Source organism: Lissotriton vulgaris, chromosome 1_1 (assembly GCF_964263255.1).
Source record: "Lissotriton vulgaris chromosome 1_1, aLisVul1.2, whole genome shotgun sequence".
Taxonomy (NCBI): domain Eukaryota; kingdom Metazoa; phylum Chordata; class Amphibia; order Caudata; family Salamandridae; genus Lissotriton; species Lissotriton vulgaris.
Window position 1 is genome coordinate 1881888320 of NC_141685.1, and position 16987 is coordinate 1881905306.

At 45.0% G+C, this 16987-nt stretch overlaps 1 protein-coding gene across 1 annotated transcript in view; it reads left to right on the forward strand.

Annotated features, from left to right (window-relative positions):
- LSM8 (LSM8 homolog, U6 small nuclear RNA associated) overlaps window positions 1-16987 on the forward strand; it is a 78310-nt gene that overhangs the window by 43147 nt on the left and 18176 nt on the right. The window lies entirely within an intron of this gene.

The window sequence follows — 16987 nt, forward strand, 5'->3', positions numbered from 1 at the left end:
GGCACAAGTGAAAAACACCTAGTTTTCTAGCTAGAAGGCACTGGTAAAAGGCTGGAGCAGATAAGCCACGAGGAGAAAAAAAAGCATAGTGCAGGCACCGGGTAAGACATGAGAGGCTCATGGAAAGGAAATTAACGATGAGAGCCATAGGGAAAGTAAGGAGCTTTAATGTAGACCCTATCTGAAACATGAGATGCCCAGGGTGGGGTGCAGGGGCTGTAGGTGAGTGCAGTGGAGAGCAAAAGCACTAGATAAGTGTAGAGGGAAAACAATGTGCGAAGGGAATGGCCAGTGAATTACTTCACTGCAGGCCTCAATTGCGAGTGAGTGGGGAGTGACCTGGGGGCTGTATCTCAGAGGCCCAGGGGCAGCACATCCAAGGGTGAACAAAGAGCCCAGGAGAGAGCAGGGTCCGCCAGGCTTTTACCCACAGATGATGTGGCTGTTCTCGGACTGCAGAAGCGGTGTCATGTTTCCCTCTTGCTCTGAGGAATGAAAGGGCCCCGAAGCCACAATAAATCTTTGTGGGGAAAGACAACAAGCTCTTAGCTGATAGCGCTGTGCAATTTCTATAAGAATCTCGGTGTCTGTTCAACAGCCTGAGTCCGGACAAATCTTTTAATCTCCCCTTGCCTACAGCAATAAAATATGAATGCGTCCTAGTGTAATGTGACTCGCTCTTCTATAAAGCACTTTGTTTCCTTCAGGTGTCTCATTTTACTATAGTGCTTGGTCCACTTGTCCTTGGGACAAAACAGACAATAAAACTTCTTGCCCTTGCATGAAATCTAGATGTCTTGGGCGTCGGGCGATACAAATTCCCCTCCCCTGCCACTACCACCCATAGTATGGCAATTGTTACCTTCTCCTGGGGAGGGGTAACTGGCCTCAAAAGAGTTGTAAGTTCAGACCTCCCTGTTGAATATTTGTTGGGCAATGATTTAGAATCTTCAGTCTGGTCTGAAGTGGAGTATAGGACTCATGCATATATGCTGGGCATTTCAGCACATGTCCTTGCTGTGACCAGGTCACAGGCCAAAAAGTGCCAAACTGAACAGGCACCGGATCCTGAAACTATGGACCAGTTGCCATCCAAGAGAAAGAGCAAGAGGGTTTAGGCAGTGTCTTCCCCCTTGCCTCAGGATGAGAATCAGACTTCACAGGAAGTGGAGTGTGAGACCCAAGAGGGAACTGTCCTAGAAGAACTTGAGCCTTGTCAGGTTGAGTTTCTTGGGACAGGGGGACCCTCAAGGGCAGACCTGGGGCAGGCGCAATTGGATTGCTCCTCTCTTGAACCCCTCAGACAGCAAGCTGGTGCTGAGGCTGCTGGGAATGCTACAGGTACCCAAAGAGTGTATTGGGATGAAGGACTCCTTTATTCCGAGGCTAGAGACCCCAAGCCTGGTGCTTCCAGGAGGTTGGTCATACCTTTGGCATTCAGGGGCTTCCTTCTTACCTTAGCCCATGATATTCCCTTAGCAGGACATCTTGGCCAGAACAAGACTTGGGACAGGCTTGTCCCTCACTTTCACTGGCCCCATATGTCAGAAGATACCAAGGAGTTTTGGCGCTCCTGTGAAACCTGCCAAGCCAGTGGCAAATCAGGTGGAACAACAAAGGTCCCCCTTATACCACTACCTGTGGTGGGAGTTCCCTTTTGAGAGAGTTGGGATAGACATTGTTGGACCTATGGATCCCCAAACAGCCTCTGGGCACAGATTTATTCTGATGTTAGTGGATCATGCCACCAGATACCCAGAAGCTATTCCCCTAAGGACTACAACAGCACCTGTTGTGGCAAGAGCCCTCCTGGGAGTTTTCTCAAGAGTGGGTTTTCCGAAGGAGGTTGTCTCAGACAGAGGTGCAAACTTTATGTCTGGGTACCTAACTGCTATGTGGAAGAAATGTGGTGTGAAATACAAGTTCACCACTCCCTATCATCCACAGTGCAATGGTCTTGTGGAAAGATTGAACAAGACCTTGAAGGGCATGATCCAGGGTTTACCTGAAAAGCTTATGCGAAGATGGGACATCCTTCTGCCCTGCCTTCTGTTTGCTTACAGAGAGGTCCCACAAAAGGGGTTTGCTACAGCCCTTTTGAACTTTTGTTTGGGCATCCTGTAAGGGGACCCTATGTCTGGTGAAGGAAGGATGGGAGTTACCTCTCAAAAAGCCTAAACAAGACATAGTGGACTATGTACTTGGTCTCCGCTCCAGGATGGCTGAATACATGCAGAAGGTTCTAAAAACCTTGAGGCTAGTGAGGAACTTCAAAAAGCCTGGTATGACCAAAAGGATGTGCTGACTGTGTACCAGCCAGGACAGAAAGTGTGGGTGTTGGAGCCAGTGGCACCAGCAGCACTCCAAGACAGATGGTCTGGACCCCACACTATTGTTGAGCAAAAGGGAGAGGTAACCTACTTGGTTGATCTTGGGACTCTCCGAAGCCCCTACAGGGTGCTTCATGTCAACAGACTGAAGGGCAGACATGGGCTTGCTCATGGCTACAGATGAGGGACAGGAGGAGGGGAGTGACCCTCTCCCTGACCTGCTTTCGCAGAACCCTGATGATGGTTCAGATGATGGAGTGGCCTTGGCGGGCAGCCTCACTGACCAGCAGCAACAGGACTGCAGACAAGTTCTACAGGCCTACAGGCATATGTTTTCCCTGATCCCAAGTCAGACATACTGGTGCACCCATAAGGTATACACTGGTGACAGTCTGCCTGTCAAGAGTAAAATCTACAGGCAACCTGACCATGTCAGGGACTGTATAAGGACAGAGGTCCAAAAGATGTTGGAACTGAGAGTTATTGAGCCCTCAAAGAGCACCTGGGCCAGTCCAGAAGTCCTTGTGCCAAAGCCTCACACCCAAGATGGTAAGAGAGGGATGACGTTTTGTGTGGACTACAGGACAGATGCCCATCCAATACCCAGGGCAGATGAGCTCATTGACAGATTGGCTTCTGCCAAGTTTTTGAGCACATTTGACCTGACAGCAGGCTACTGGCAAAACAGACTAGCTGATGATGCAAAAGCCAAAACAGCATTTTCAACTCCAGGAGGTCTTTCACAATTTGTGGTGATGCCCTTTAGCTTGAAGAATGCACCAGCCACTTTCCAAAGGTTGGTGGACCAAGTCCTTTCTGGGCTGGATGACTTTTATGCAGCTTATCTAGATGATATTGCTGCCTTCAGCTCCACCTGGGAGGATCACCTGATCCACCTGAAGAAAGTTTTGGAGGTGCTGCAAAAGACAGGCCTGACTATCAAGGCTACTAAGTGCCAGATAGGGAAGAGTAAGGTTGTGTACCTGGGCCACCTTATAGGTAGGGTCAGGTTCAACCACTGGAGAGTAAGATCCAGACCATCAAGGACTGGTCTCCTCCAACCACCCAGACAGAGGTCAGAGCTTTCTTGGGCCTGTCTGGTTATTACAGAAAGTTTGTTAAGAACTAAGGGTCCAATGTGACACCACTTAATGACTTAACCTCAAAGAAAATGCCAAAAAAGGTCCAGTGGACAGTAAGCTGTCAAAAGGCATGTGATGACCTGAAGCAGGCCATGTGCTCTGCACCTATTCTGAAAAGTCCAGATTACTCCAAGGAATTCATTGTCCAAACAGATTCTTCTGAGTTGGGTGTGGGAGCTGTTCTTTCACAATTGAATAAAGATGGTCAAGACCAGCCCATTGCTTTTATTAGCAGAAGGCTGACCCCTAGAGAGAAACGTTGGTCAGCTATTGAGAGGGAGGCCTTTGCTGTGGTTTGGGCCCCTAAGAAGCTGAGGCCATACTTGTTTGGTACTCACTTCAAGATTCAGACAGACCATAAGCCTCTCTTGTGGCTAAATCAGATGAAGGGTGAAAATCCCAAACTACTCAGGTGGTCCATTTCCCTACAGGGTATGGACTTTACAGTGGAATATAGACCTGGAACTGACCATGGCAATGCAGATGGACTCTCCAGATATTTCCACTTAGAAAATGAAAACTCAACTGGTCAAGGTTAGTTTTATGTCCCTGCATTTGGGGGGGGGGGGGGGTGGAGTTGTGAAGGAGAGTAGGGTCTGCTTCCTATGGTCACCCCCACTTTTTGCTCTGATATACTGGTTTCTCCTCAACTTTAGTGTGGCTGTGGGCCTGCTAATCAGACCCACAGCCCAGCTGTTCTCTCTCTAAATTCATACCATGTACTTTAGGTACATATCCAATTGTGTATTGGGTCACCTTTGTGAGCCCCTGTAGAGAGTACCATAGGTACCCAGGGCATAGGTGCATCGAAGGCCTACCAGGGGCTGCAGCATGTATTATGCCACCCTTGGCTGGCCATCCACATTGACACAACTGGCTGATCACTCAGCTGGGGCAAGGCCGTGTAATCACCCCTTGCTTAGGTATAGTATCGCTATACCTACCATTACATATAGACACATATATACCTATAAGTCACTCCTATGGCAGGCATTAACAATCCTGAAGGCAGAGTGCTTGGTTTTATGTGAGATGGTGCTCTAGCATGAGCTGAGCCTGTCTGCATCTTTCGGAACCATGTCCTTATAGCTGTTCTATGATATAGCCATACCATATACTCTTAAATGCATTATAATCCTTGTGATTAATGCTAACTTTGGTTTGGCTTTATCAAAACATGTCGTGTAAGGTGTCATACGCTATGGAATACTTCCCCCTTGCCAGTTCTGGCGATGGGGGTAGCATTCCACCCTTCTAGAGGGAGAAGACATGTAGTTGTAGCTTTACCAGGTTAAAGTTAAACGGAGCCTCAGCATCACAAAATAGATGCTGCTGCCACAGACACAAGTCTGGCCTGCAGCTGGGAGCCCTTCCAGCGAGGGAGGCCTGGACAATAGATTTCCTGCCTTGGGAGGTGCTAGCACCTCCCCAGACAGGCTATAGTGTATTGTGGCAGGGTGGGTTGAATGAAATGAGACACTGCCTGGGGCACACAAGGTGCTCCATGCATAGCCCGGTTCAAACCAGTTGCTGGGGCACTCCAGCCCCAGCTCTGGTGCGAAACTGGACAAAGGGAAACGGGTGTAACCAACCCCCTTCCCTGATCCCACCCATAGGAGGGACCTAGAAGGTAATCCAGCCCCTTTAATCGGTATAAAGCAAGGAGCGGAGTCTAGAGACTTTAGATTATCCTGAACTGAATCTCTGGAACAAAACTCTGGACCTTCGACATTCTACTGCAACTAGAAGACTGAAGAATCTCCCTTGTGGTCAAGGAGTGACCACCCTGTGCAAACAGGCACCACCTAGCGAATTGCCGGTTTGCTTTGTCAACGCTCCCGAAGGATCCCGACGACCCTGCTTCACAGGACTGGACTTCCAGACTTCTCCGACCCCGACCCACACCTCCAGCAAAGCTGAGACCCGTGGCGGACACGAGAGACGTGGGACCGGACACTGGCCATTTTGCTCTTTGCTAAATTGTGCAGCTTCTGAGGCGTCCTCGAAGTTGTGCATTAGGACTTGAGAAGCCCCAACCCCGAGTTGTAAGTGCACCGAAGCTCAGCCCTCCACACTCCAGGAGTACCGTGTGGGGCCTGCTCTTGCATTTCCTCTTGACGCATCTTCGCGGTTGCTAGCCCGCTGGCTAGTGGCCATCTTGAAGACTCCATTTTGAAACAACGCTGCTTGCCTGGTTTCTGTTGGCTTGCTCTTGCTTTCCTGTAAAGGGTAAGCTCCACAGACCTTGCTGGTCTGTATAAGAAGCCAATCTTCACTTCCTGCGTGGGTTGCCTTTGCCAAGGCTTGTTTACTCCAGTCCGGGAGCCGACACCGCCAACAGCGAGAGCCTTCGTGGGACAGTCCGAATCCAGCTCCTGGTCGTCGTCGACACCTCCTGGTCCACGTGGCTGCAGAGACAAGCTTCACATGTGCACCTGTTTGCAGCTCGACATCGCCTGGTTCCTTCCTGGTTCTTCCTGGTCACTGGCTAGTGACCCAGACTCTGTCCCCTCTGCTTTCAGGTTCTACACTTCTCCAATCCACCCTTGGATCCATCCAGACATCTTCCTCCTGGTCGCCTGCAGCATCTTCTTGCAGCTCTGCATAGGGATCGACGACGAAACCCGACACAACTTCACAACTATGCAACCAGCTTCCCTGGGTGATGTAACTCGAGTACTCCGGTGCTCCCGTGGGTAGTAACTATCCAAGTGTCCTGTTTTAACTGGGTTTCCCCGCAAGTCCACCCGGACTGTCCGAAATCAACTAGTTTCTAACTTTTATGTTCCCATTGAAAGCCTATGAGAACTTGCGTGCGTGTTTAGACACTGCACACGCATCCTGTGAGACTCCTACTTCCTAACCTGTGGTTGTTCAGTGTAGTCCCAGCAATGCCTTAGTCCTATTCACCTGTTCTGAAGTGGTTCTTATACCACTTATTTAGTATATGGTTTGTGAGGCCCCTAGGGCAGAATTGTATTTGTGCAACGTATAGTATGCTTATTGAGTCACTTGTGCTGTATCTCGAACTCTGACCTCATACAGAGTGCAGAGGGGTTGTGTTAGTAATAAATACATATATATTTGATATATACCTTGTGTGGAGTCCTTTCATTTGGTATTCAAGGGGTTATTGGTAAAACAATTGGCTTCACATGCTCTCTGAAGTATTAGCCTAAGACTGATTTGTCAATGCTACCACTAGGATAGCTGGTCTATAAGGTTGACTTTACAATCATCACCATAAGGGTTGTTTGGACTGATACAGGGTGCCCACTAGAATAGTGTAAATCACATATCAGGCCAACTTCTCACAAGGAGCATCTGAAATGTGTATGTTTTGTGTGAGGTTTTCCCTTCTACCTCTTAGACTGTACCGTTGGTACTCCACACTTTCACTTTTGTTTGTGATTCCAATCTGAAATTTCTCTCTCTCAAAAGAAGCTGAAAACGACAGTCTTTGGAATATTTTGTCCTCAGTACCAACTTGCTGTAGCTACAGTCACTGAGGGATTATTTCCTACTCCTTAAGAGCATTGTCTGCTGTCTGGTAAAAGTCGATCTCTTTTTGGGAATTTGCATTACTGGTTTGCAGACAGCTTCACATTCATTCTTTAAAGATTTCTTTTGACTACAAAGTTCATGATGTCTTTTGTGTGGTCCAATATAAACTTCCATAACAATTCTGTTTATTCTCCATGTCAAAACAAGAAGAAAAATGATGTATTACTGACGTATGTTGAATTTTTTTAAAATGCCCTCTAATTTAACACTTGTCCACTTCCTTCTACCTTTTAATTGTTTTATTATTTTTTACAATTCGCTTTTTTATTGGGTTTTTGAGAAAGACATGGGTACAGCATACGCTGCTTACAATCCTGAGCCTGGCGGGCTTGTAAGGGTGAGGTGAAAGAGCATCGGTGCATGGTTAATCAAGGAGACACAACCAGGAAAACCTACACCACATCACCCTTCCATCCCCATGCAGCGTCATCTAGCCTACATTTACCCGCACGTACCCCACGGCTTCTTCAAAAAGATCTCCGACAAAGAGCCCGTTTACAGTGTGCCCGTCGGGCATTGCAGCGCCGGCCCAACGAGGAGCAAAGCCCAATGATGAAGCATGACATACTTCGGGGTGTGTGAGGGCATCATGAAAAAAGACCGGTCTCTCCCCCGTTCACTTTAGGAACTGCATACCCTTTTGCAGCACAGTTCTCTAGGAGCCCTGTGTGCAGGACCTGTTTAAACAACGGTTCCGGGTCCCACACTCCTTTCTTCTTGACGTTCCCAGTCTTCGTCCCATGTGTTAGGAAATGATATAGTTCAGAGAGTGAATGCCTGTCCCCTGATTTAGTTAGTAAGCACATGGGCGCCCAGCTCGCCACTTGCCTAAAGCCTTCAGTTCCTGCTCGTTCCAGCCTGATCCAGTGACACTGCCCGGGTTATTCCCGCCTGGGTTTTCTGCTCCCCATTCTCCTTGCCAAAAGAAGGCCCACCCACTCCAGGACCCAGCGCGACCATATTAGTAGGCACCTGGGCACCCAGCTTGCCACTTGCATGTGGCCTCCAGTTCCTGCTTGTTCCAGTGACACTGCCGCTGCATGGGTTTTCCCGCTCGCTGTTCCTTCCGCCAACAGAAACCTGTCTGCTCCTGATTCGCACCCAGCAACACGACTCCTGAACCTCTCGCCCGTGCAGATACACCATCGCCAAGAGCTACACCCTCGACCCTAGATGCCACAACAAACACTGCCACTGCGCCAACCCACGCTTCACGATAGGACCTTTCATCCTCAGCCACTGCTACAGCACACACACACACACCAGACCATGACCAGCCCCACCCCGAACACACCACCTGAACAAAAACAAAATTTGCATGCATCCTTCTCAACACACGCTCATTGTGCAAACACATCACAGAGATTTTGTACCTCATCTCCACAGTCACACCAATGTCTTCTTCCCCACCGAGACCTGGCTTAACTTCCCTTCCGCGCAGAACATTACCATGCCAATACCCGAAGGATACCAGATCACCCATCGTGACTGCATCCGCAATCGTGGCGGAAGGATCTCCATCATACACAAGGAATCCATCCAAAGCACCACCACAAATGACGACATCACCCCTGCCATGGAACACCTCAACGTCCGACTCAAAGTAGATATCAAACTCATCATCAAGGGCACCCTCGCCTACCGTCCTCCATGGCCACGTCCAGCTTTCTGCAACTTCGTGACTTCACAGTTCCCTCGCCATAGACTCAAATACTACCAACCTCCTCAACAACATGAACATTGAACTCACCCAACTCATCCATGACCCCACGCACACCACAAGCCACACGCAAGACCCCGTCTTCACCTCCAGCGACCACATCAGGTAGATCCACACCACTGAACTCACCTGGACTTCAACATCCCCAGCTCATGGACCTCCACCTCCAGTGTGCCCAACGCCCCTCACCGCAGCTTGAGCAAATTCTCAAATGACACATGGCTCCCCCCCCCCCCATCTTCTCCAACAACCTAGCCCAGAATGGCAGCACAGTTGGTAATCCAATGATTGGAAGTTTCTGACGGCTTTGCTCCCATCTGCAACAACGCCCTCAGACTGTCCACCAACCAAGCTAGTTGGTTCACTGAAGACCTCAGTTTTACAAAGTATACTTATTGGATTAGGATATAATATATATTTATTAAGTTAAATAGAGCAACCCCTGAGTATGTCAGCATCTGCCTCAACTGCCCAACCAAGTGACATTCCCTCAGAACATTCTAGCTAATATGGCAACCATCACTAGGCTATATCCATAACATGGTAGCTGGGATACAAAACATCTCCCTTCCTAATCTTAAAATAAAACAAGAAATAATACATATATACTTTATAAAGATAATAGAACATGAATGATGTATTTCTATTATATTATGTTAAACATGTAAATATACATCTTTTAAAAAGAAACATAAGACAATTATTCGCATTTGATGTGTGTATATATACATAACAAAAACTTGACTTAACTAATCAACAGACCTAGTCCTCTTGCCACCTTGGTCGTCTTCTAACGCGCGGCACTGTATTCCTTGCATGAACATTCTTATCCTCCCCTTCACTTGAAGAACCTCCACTCAATTTCCTTAACCACATGTCTCTTTCCACTGCATTGCACAGTGTGATTCCACGGACATTCCATTGCTTGCCATCCGACAACCACACATTGCTTCCTTTTACCTTGACAATACTCTTGGGTTTAGACCCTTGCGACAAACTAGACCCTTGAGTGCCATATGCCTTCGTTCTTACCCACAGCAAACTCTCTCTTTTCTCTTTTTAATTTGTCATTATGTCTCCTAGAATATTTGTCTTGATGTTCTTGAACTCTATTCATCAAACCCTTCCTGTCGAAGTGATATGTACTTCCTTTAAGCATCCATGCTGGAGACACTCTGGTGCCAGCCTGCCTTCCCTTTAAAAGCATGAAAGAGTTTCCTTGGTGACCGATAGAGGTGTAGAACGATAGCTCTATAACATCTTCTTTACAGTCTCCCCCACTGCTTACACACAACTGAACACACTCCTTTAACACCTGGTTAAACCTCTCGACCAGGCCATTCTCCCTAGGATTGTAAACTGCTGTGGTGTGGTGTACAATACCCATCTTGGATAAGCATGTTTCAAACACTTCTGCCGTGAATTGTGGCCCATTGTCTGTGACCAAAATATTTGGACACCCTTCCCTGCGGAAAATTTGATCGCAAAATTCAATAACATTAGATGCCTTAACTTCAAAAGAAAACGCAACCTGTGGCCATTTAGAGTCATAATCTATCATCACAAGGGCAAATTTATTCATTATGCCTTTGCACTGAATGGCCCACAGATATCCATAGCCACCCTCTCCCACGGTTTATCAGGAACTTGGACAATGGGAGATTCTTCGACCCGATGAGATTTATCGCTACACATGCACTCCAAACAATCCCGAACACACTCTTCTACATCCCTGTCCATTCTTGGCCACCAAAATGTCAGTCTCGCTCTTCTCTTCATGGCCGACATTCCACTATGTCCATTATGTAACAAATTAAGTAACCTGGAACGTAACCCGTTCGGTACCACCAACCTGCCATCCCTACGTACTATTTTGTCCACAATGGATAATTCTGGCCAAACCATCCCGTATTCGTCAAATTTCTTTTTTAAGAACCCATTAGAGCTAGTAGGACCACTCAGATTCTTCATGAGTCCTACCATGAATGGCATCCTCCTTCACTGCGGTCTTCCACTCACCTTCCATGATGGCTCCCTTGCATGACTCGGAGACACTGGCCACCACATATTCATTACCTGTTTCTTCATCATCATCTATACACTGTAACGGTAACCTTGACAAACAGTCAGCATTTATGTTATGAATTCCCGGCACATAATTCAATGTGAAATCATATCCTTGCAACCTGTACAACCATTTGGCAATTCTCGGCGTTGCCTTTCCTGCACCCTTGGTAGTGAAAATATCAATAAGAGGTCTATGATCAGATCTGACCTCGAAATGCGTGCCCCATACATAATTTTTGAAATGGTCCACACTCTACCAACACAATAGGGCCTCTTTTTCAATGACTGAATAGGTTGACTCCGCACCCTTCAATGTCGTGACGCAAACGCCACCACTCGTTCCTGAGCCTGGTGTTTCTGCATAAGTAGTGCCCCCAAACCGTACGCACTTGCATCCACCACAACAATACTTTGATCCGAGGTGTTAAAGGGTTTCAAAGCAACAGCCTTCATGATTTGTTCCTTAATAGTTTCAAATGCTCTGTGACACTCATCGACAATACAAATTTGCTTCCCTTTTTCATCAACACTCTCAAGACATGCACTTTGTCAGCAAAATGGTGAACAAATTTTGAATAAAATTCCGCCAATCCAAGGAGTGAACGTAATTGTTCCTTGTCTTGGGGTGACTGTGCATTAGAAATAGCATTCAACAGTTTTTTTCTTTGGCTTAACACCTGTTTTTGATAATGTGTGGCCAAGGTATTCTATTTCTTCAACTCCAAATTTGCACTTATCCATCCTTACTGTTAGGCCTGCATTTTGCAATTTGTTAAGAGTTTGGCCTAATTTAGCATCCTTTTCCTCCTTGTTCTCTCCCCACACCAAAACATCATCCTGAAATACTAAAACTTGATGGTAATCCTCCATTATTTTGCACATTACCCTCTGTAATACTGCGGAAGAAGATGCTAACCCAAATGGCATTTGTACAAATCTAAACGCACCTTCTGGTGTTATGAATGACGTGAGGTGCTTTGATGCAGGGTGTAATCATACTTGGTGATACGCACTCGAGAGATCAAATAAAGAAAAATATGCTGCATTGGTCACCGTGGAAACCATCTCATTATTATGTGGCAAGGGATAACGATAGAGTAAAATGTTGCAATTGAGATCTCTTAATCGATGCACATGCATAAATTTCAATCCGATTTGCGGGCTAAAACTATGGGACTAAGCCATTCTGAAGACTCTATTGGTTCAATGACTCGTGCATCGCACAACCTTTGCAGCTCCTTCTTTAACTTCTCTCTCAGTGCAAACGGAACATTCCTTGCTTTGTGTACACATGGAACATAATATGGTTTAAGAACAAGACAATGCTCAAATTTGGTTAAGCACCCAAGTTCACTTCTAAACAACTTTGGATATTTTAGACTCCACTTGTTTTTCTCAGAATCTTCTGTTGCTAGTACTTGATCAGGGTGGTTTGGATCCAGTTTGATCCCTAACATTTTTTGTTCGCACCATCCTAACAAGGTCCTCCCTTTTTCCACCACATATACCTTACTGGTTACCTCCTTGTCTTTTGTGAGATAGTTTACAATTAGAAACTCGTATCAAGGGTAGCTTGACTCCACAATAGCCTACAGGTTCAATGTCGGGGGAACTCAATTTGCATTTACCAATTTTTATCCAAGCATCCTTGTCTATGATAGTGTATGGAGAGCACAAATCTGAACACACTAGGACTTTGGTACCATTGATACCAAGCAAGCACTTAGTTGGGTTGTGCCCTTCACGAATTTCATTAATTTCGTCATCATATATTACACAAATCTCAACTGTATCTCTTTCATCAGAGGACTCTTCTTCACTGTCTTCATGTATGGCATGTACTGTACGCCTCCAATTATTGGAAGTGCTGGTTTTTACATGCGTGCGAAATGCCCTATTCTTTTACACTTGTAAAATATTTCTTTAATTGCTGTACATTTATCAGAATCGGCTGTATGTCTTGTGCTGCCACACCTATAACATGTACGATTATACTTTGGTTGAGAATTCTTGACAAATTGAGTATTTTTAACTGTCTTGTTGCTCTTCTTGCCATCTTTTTTTTTTTTCAACCACACATACAGTATGATCCCCCTTGTCCTTAACTTGTACCTAGATGTATTCTCTAGGCGTCTTGCTACCTCTATTGATTTTTTTAAAGAGGGATCTTTTAAGTCTAACAGTTTTTCTTGTATTTCTATATTATTCGTTCTATTAATAAATTGGTCTCTTATTTCTTCTGTTAGATCTTTAAATTTACATGTTGATGCCAATGTTCTAAGTACAGAAATGTACTGTGCAACTGATTCTCCAGACTGTTGCGCTCTAATGAAAAATGTGTCTTTCAACTACAATGTTGATTTTTTTTTTTTTTTCCAAAATTCTCTTCCAGGGCTTTTATTATTTCTACATATTCATCAAAATTACTATTCTCTGTTTTCTCACCTTCGTTAGATTCTTCATCTGCTGGATTAGTAGAATCAGCTCTAATGCGAACAGGTAGTGTTTTTAGCACCTTCCTGACTTCAATCCCCAAATTATGTTTTAATAAAGCTACCTTGCGTGATGACACAAAATCTTCCCCGCCTATTGCCTACAAATAAGTCTCAAAAGACTCAATCCAATCCTCCCAGCGCATTATCGGTTCCCTTGGATTTTGTAAAAATTTGGGTGGGGCTACCACAGATGATGAATCCATTTTGATAGGCCAATAGAAATTCAAGTATTTAGTTAATATCAACAGTTTTGCCTATTTTATAAGTGCTCACACTATATACATTAATATATCATTATCAATAGAATATTAATTACGAGGCTATAGAAATTACATGTGATGTAGTTTGAATCTGTACCCAATAATGTGCCCACAATAATATCACTCTCTGTTAATAAATAACATTTCACATTGTTACAACATTAAACAGTGATATAAACAAAAAAAAATTAAAGTGGTCACAATTGTCTACGATGTCTTCTTAAATTCACTGCCTCCAATGTTTGATACAGTTTATATTTGATGGTATTTTTCAACTCACTGCTTTTAATGTTATTTCCTTGCGTGATGCAGTCTATATTGACGGTGTATCACCCCTTTTATGATCAGGTGCAATATGTTTCCTGTTATCCTCCTGTTTCTCAGGATCTTGTAACCAATCACGCGAGATCACATCGACGTTAACACGACAGTGCGTACGTTTGGCGCTACTGCTGTCTTCGATGACATACCTAAAGAACTTCGCGCACGGCAGAAAAATAGTTATTATCTGGTCGCTAAGTTTCCAACAAGCCCTTTGTTTATTTTAACTCGCGCTTGATTTCATACGCGCGCTTCGCTTGGTTTACTTTCAAAGTTGCCAACTCACTTCGTTTATTTTCAATCGGCAACTCTTTTCTCACAACAGACACGCGCTTCATATATTTTTGCTTAAAAATTAATCACACTCATAAGATACACTTGTGTACACAAATCCGTATATATTCCTCAGCCAAGTAGATGGATTCACTTTCACAAAAGTCTTTTAGTACTGGAACCACTTGTTTATTTTCAAAGCTGGTAGATGGATTTACTTTCAACACAGAGTTTCTTTTGGGCCTCCTCTCAGCGCTAATTTTCGCTAATTTTCACTCGCACTATAGTGTGCAGATGCACAGCAGGAGATTTACTTAAAGGCACCAGGCTTTGTTTTCACATCAATTCTCCTTGCTTGTTTAAAAGAGGGCCAATTCTTGGCTTGTTTTAACACTAATTCTCGCTTCACACTTCACAATCTGTAGCTGCCGCAGGTGCTATCACTGCACATTAAATATCTCATAGTATTCCGCCGCTGGTGCAATCAGAGCACAGTCAATGCACACACTTGTCACTGACCTTTTGTACCTCTGTTACTTGAACTGGTCCCAGAACTTTGCAGCAACTTCTAAGCACTGTTCTCTAAGTATTTCTTAACTTGATCTTCATCACCTCTAGGGGTTGTCCAATTCCGCCTAACACGTTCTTAGTATCTTCCTCCATCCTATCCTCGTCACTACTTTTACAAAGTACACTTATTGGATTAGGATATAATATATATTTATTAAGTTAAATAGAGCAACCCCATGGCATGTCAGCATCTGCCTCAGCTGCCCAACCAAGTGACATTCTCTCAGAACATTCTAGCTAACATGGCAACCATCACTTGACTACATCCATAACATGGTAACTCGGTACAACACTCAGAACTGTTAAACGATGCTGTAAACACCTGGAAAGGAGATGGCGCACCAGCCAGGACACGATCGACAAGACTGCTTTCAAGACGGCCCTCATCCTCTACCGCAGACGGAGAGAATCAAAGAAAAAAGCATTGAATCAAGCTGCAATAACAGCAAAAACGTTGTCAACATCGTCAGCTGCAAAAGCGTTACCCCACTCACAGGAAAACTGCAACAACCTTGCAAACTTCCACAACAAGATCGCCAACATCCACAGAAACATCAAACCCCAGCCCAAGGCTATCGACTTCTTCAAGCAACATAACGACCCTGCTACTACCACAGACATCCGACTAACTAAATGGAGTCTGCTTGCACCATAGGATACCACCTCCATCATGAACTCGGTCCACTCAGAGGCCTCAACCAACCCATGCCCTCACTACATCTTCAAGCTAGGTGAAGCTAGAATCAGCCAATTACTCACCACCTTGTTTCACAGCTGCTTCCTTGAGTACTGGAAACCCGCAGAAGTCAGCGCGCTACTAAAGAAGCCATCAGCAGACCCCAGCAAACTCAATAACTACTGACCAATCTCCCTGATCCCATTTTCGGCCAAAGTATTAGAGAAGGCCATCAACTAACTGCTCTCCTCACATCCGGAATGGAACCTCCTACTCAACTTCTCCCAATCCAGATTCCGCAGCAACCACTGCACCAGGACATCCCTCATCGCAGTTACCGCTGACATCCAAGCCCTACTTGACCGAGGAGAGACTGCAGCTCTGGTCCTCCTATACTTCTCCTATCTAACAGAAAAGTCCTGGAACAAGCTACCCTTTCATCTACGGACATCCCCATCTTTTGTTGACCTGGCTGTTTGGCTAATCAACTGGACCCTGCCAGTTTCTTCATACCCTCACAGGTGACGATATGCGCTCTACAATCTACTTATTGATTGACTAGCCTTCTGTCCAGTGGCAGTAGTGGGCAATTAGCCATCTGTTTGACCTCCGTACTGGAGATCCAATGTCTCATTAGCCGAAAGTATTACTGTTCCCCTTCTGGAAGCCCATAGTCTGTGTTTAATTGTTCAAAAGATGTAATCCTTTCTCGGTTGAACAAGTTCTTGATTCTCTTGAATCTGCGCCGATCACACGTGCAATTGTAGTGGCATGGGACTTGTGAAGAGAGGGTTGGTCACTGTGCCCTCCTCGCTTTCACCAAATATGGATGTAACCGTCCCAAAATTCTTTTTATTCCCAAGAAAATTTATACATTAGTGACTCGTGTTGATTCTATTTTCTTTTGTATTTGTCATCTAATTAGCTAATACTTGTCCTCTTCCCACTACTACCTTTTAGAATACATCTCTGCTGTTACTTCTGGCACCAATTTATGTGACCAGAACTAAAACGCTCAAGGTTAAGTCACTGGGTGAATCAAATTTCCCACCATGCATATCCTTGCTCCACTTTATTCAAAACTAATGTGGCTCACTTTCTAATTTTGCTACCTAATCAATTTTTTTAATTGGATGCATGCCGAGAGGATTATTCATTTTTGAATTTTCCTTTTCAGAGTTTTATATAGCGCAAACTTGTCCTGAAAGTATCGGGTATCGGAGCCCTTCACATGAGCACCAGTTGCGTTACACAAGGAAACATTAATTTTTGTTGGGCACGGGGAGATTCAGTAATTTACCCTGAATTACAGGATGTTGAGCGTCATTGCTGAGACTCAAACCCGGTTCCCCAGATTTTGGGTCCACGGCCCTAGACTACTTCCTCTCCCGAAGTTACTTATCTTGTATCACTTTGCTGTAGCTTTAAAAAAAAATTGACAAGCAAAGAAGTTTAACTTTTAAAGCGGTTGTTCAGATACCTTTTGGTAGGCTTTTCCCTCTCCTGATGAGCACAAAAGTGCTATATTTAGAAGTAACGTGTGCGTTAATGCAGAATTATTCCAATGAA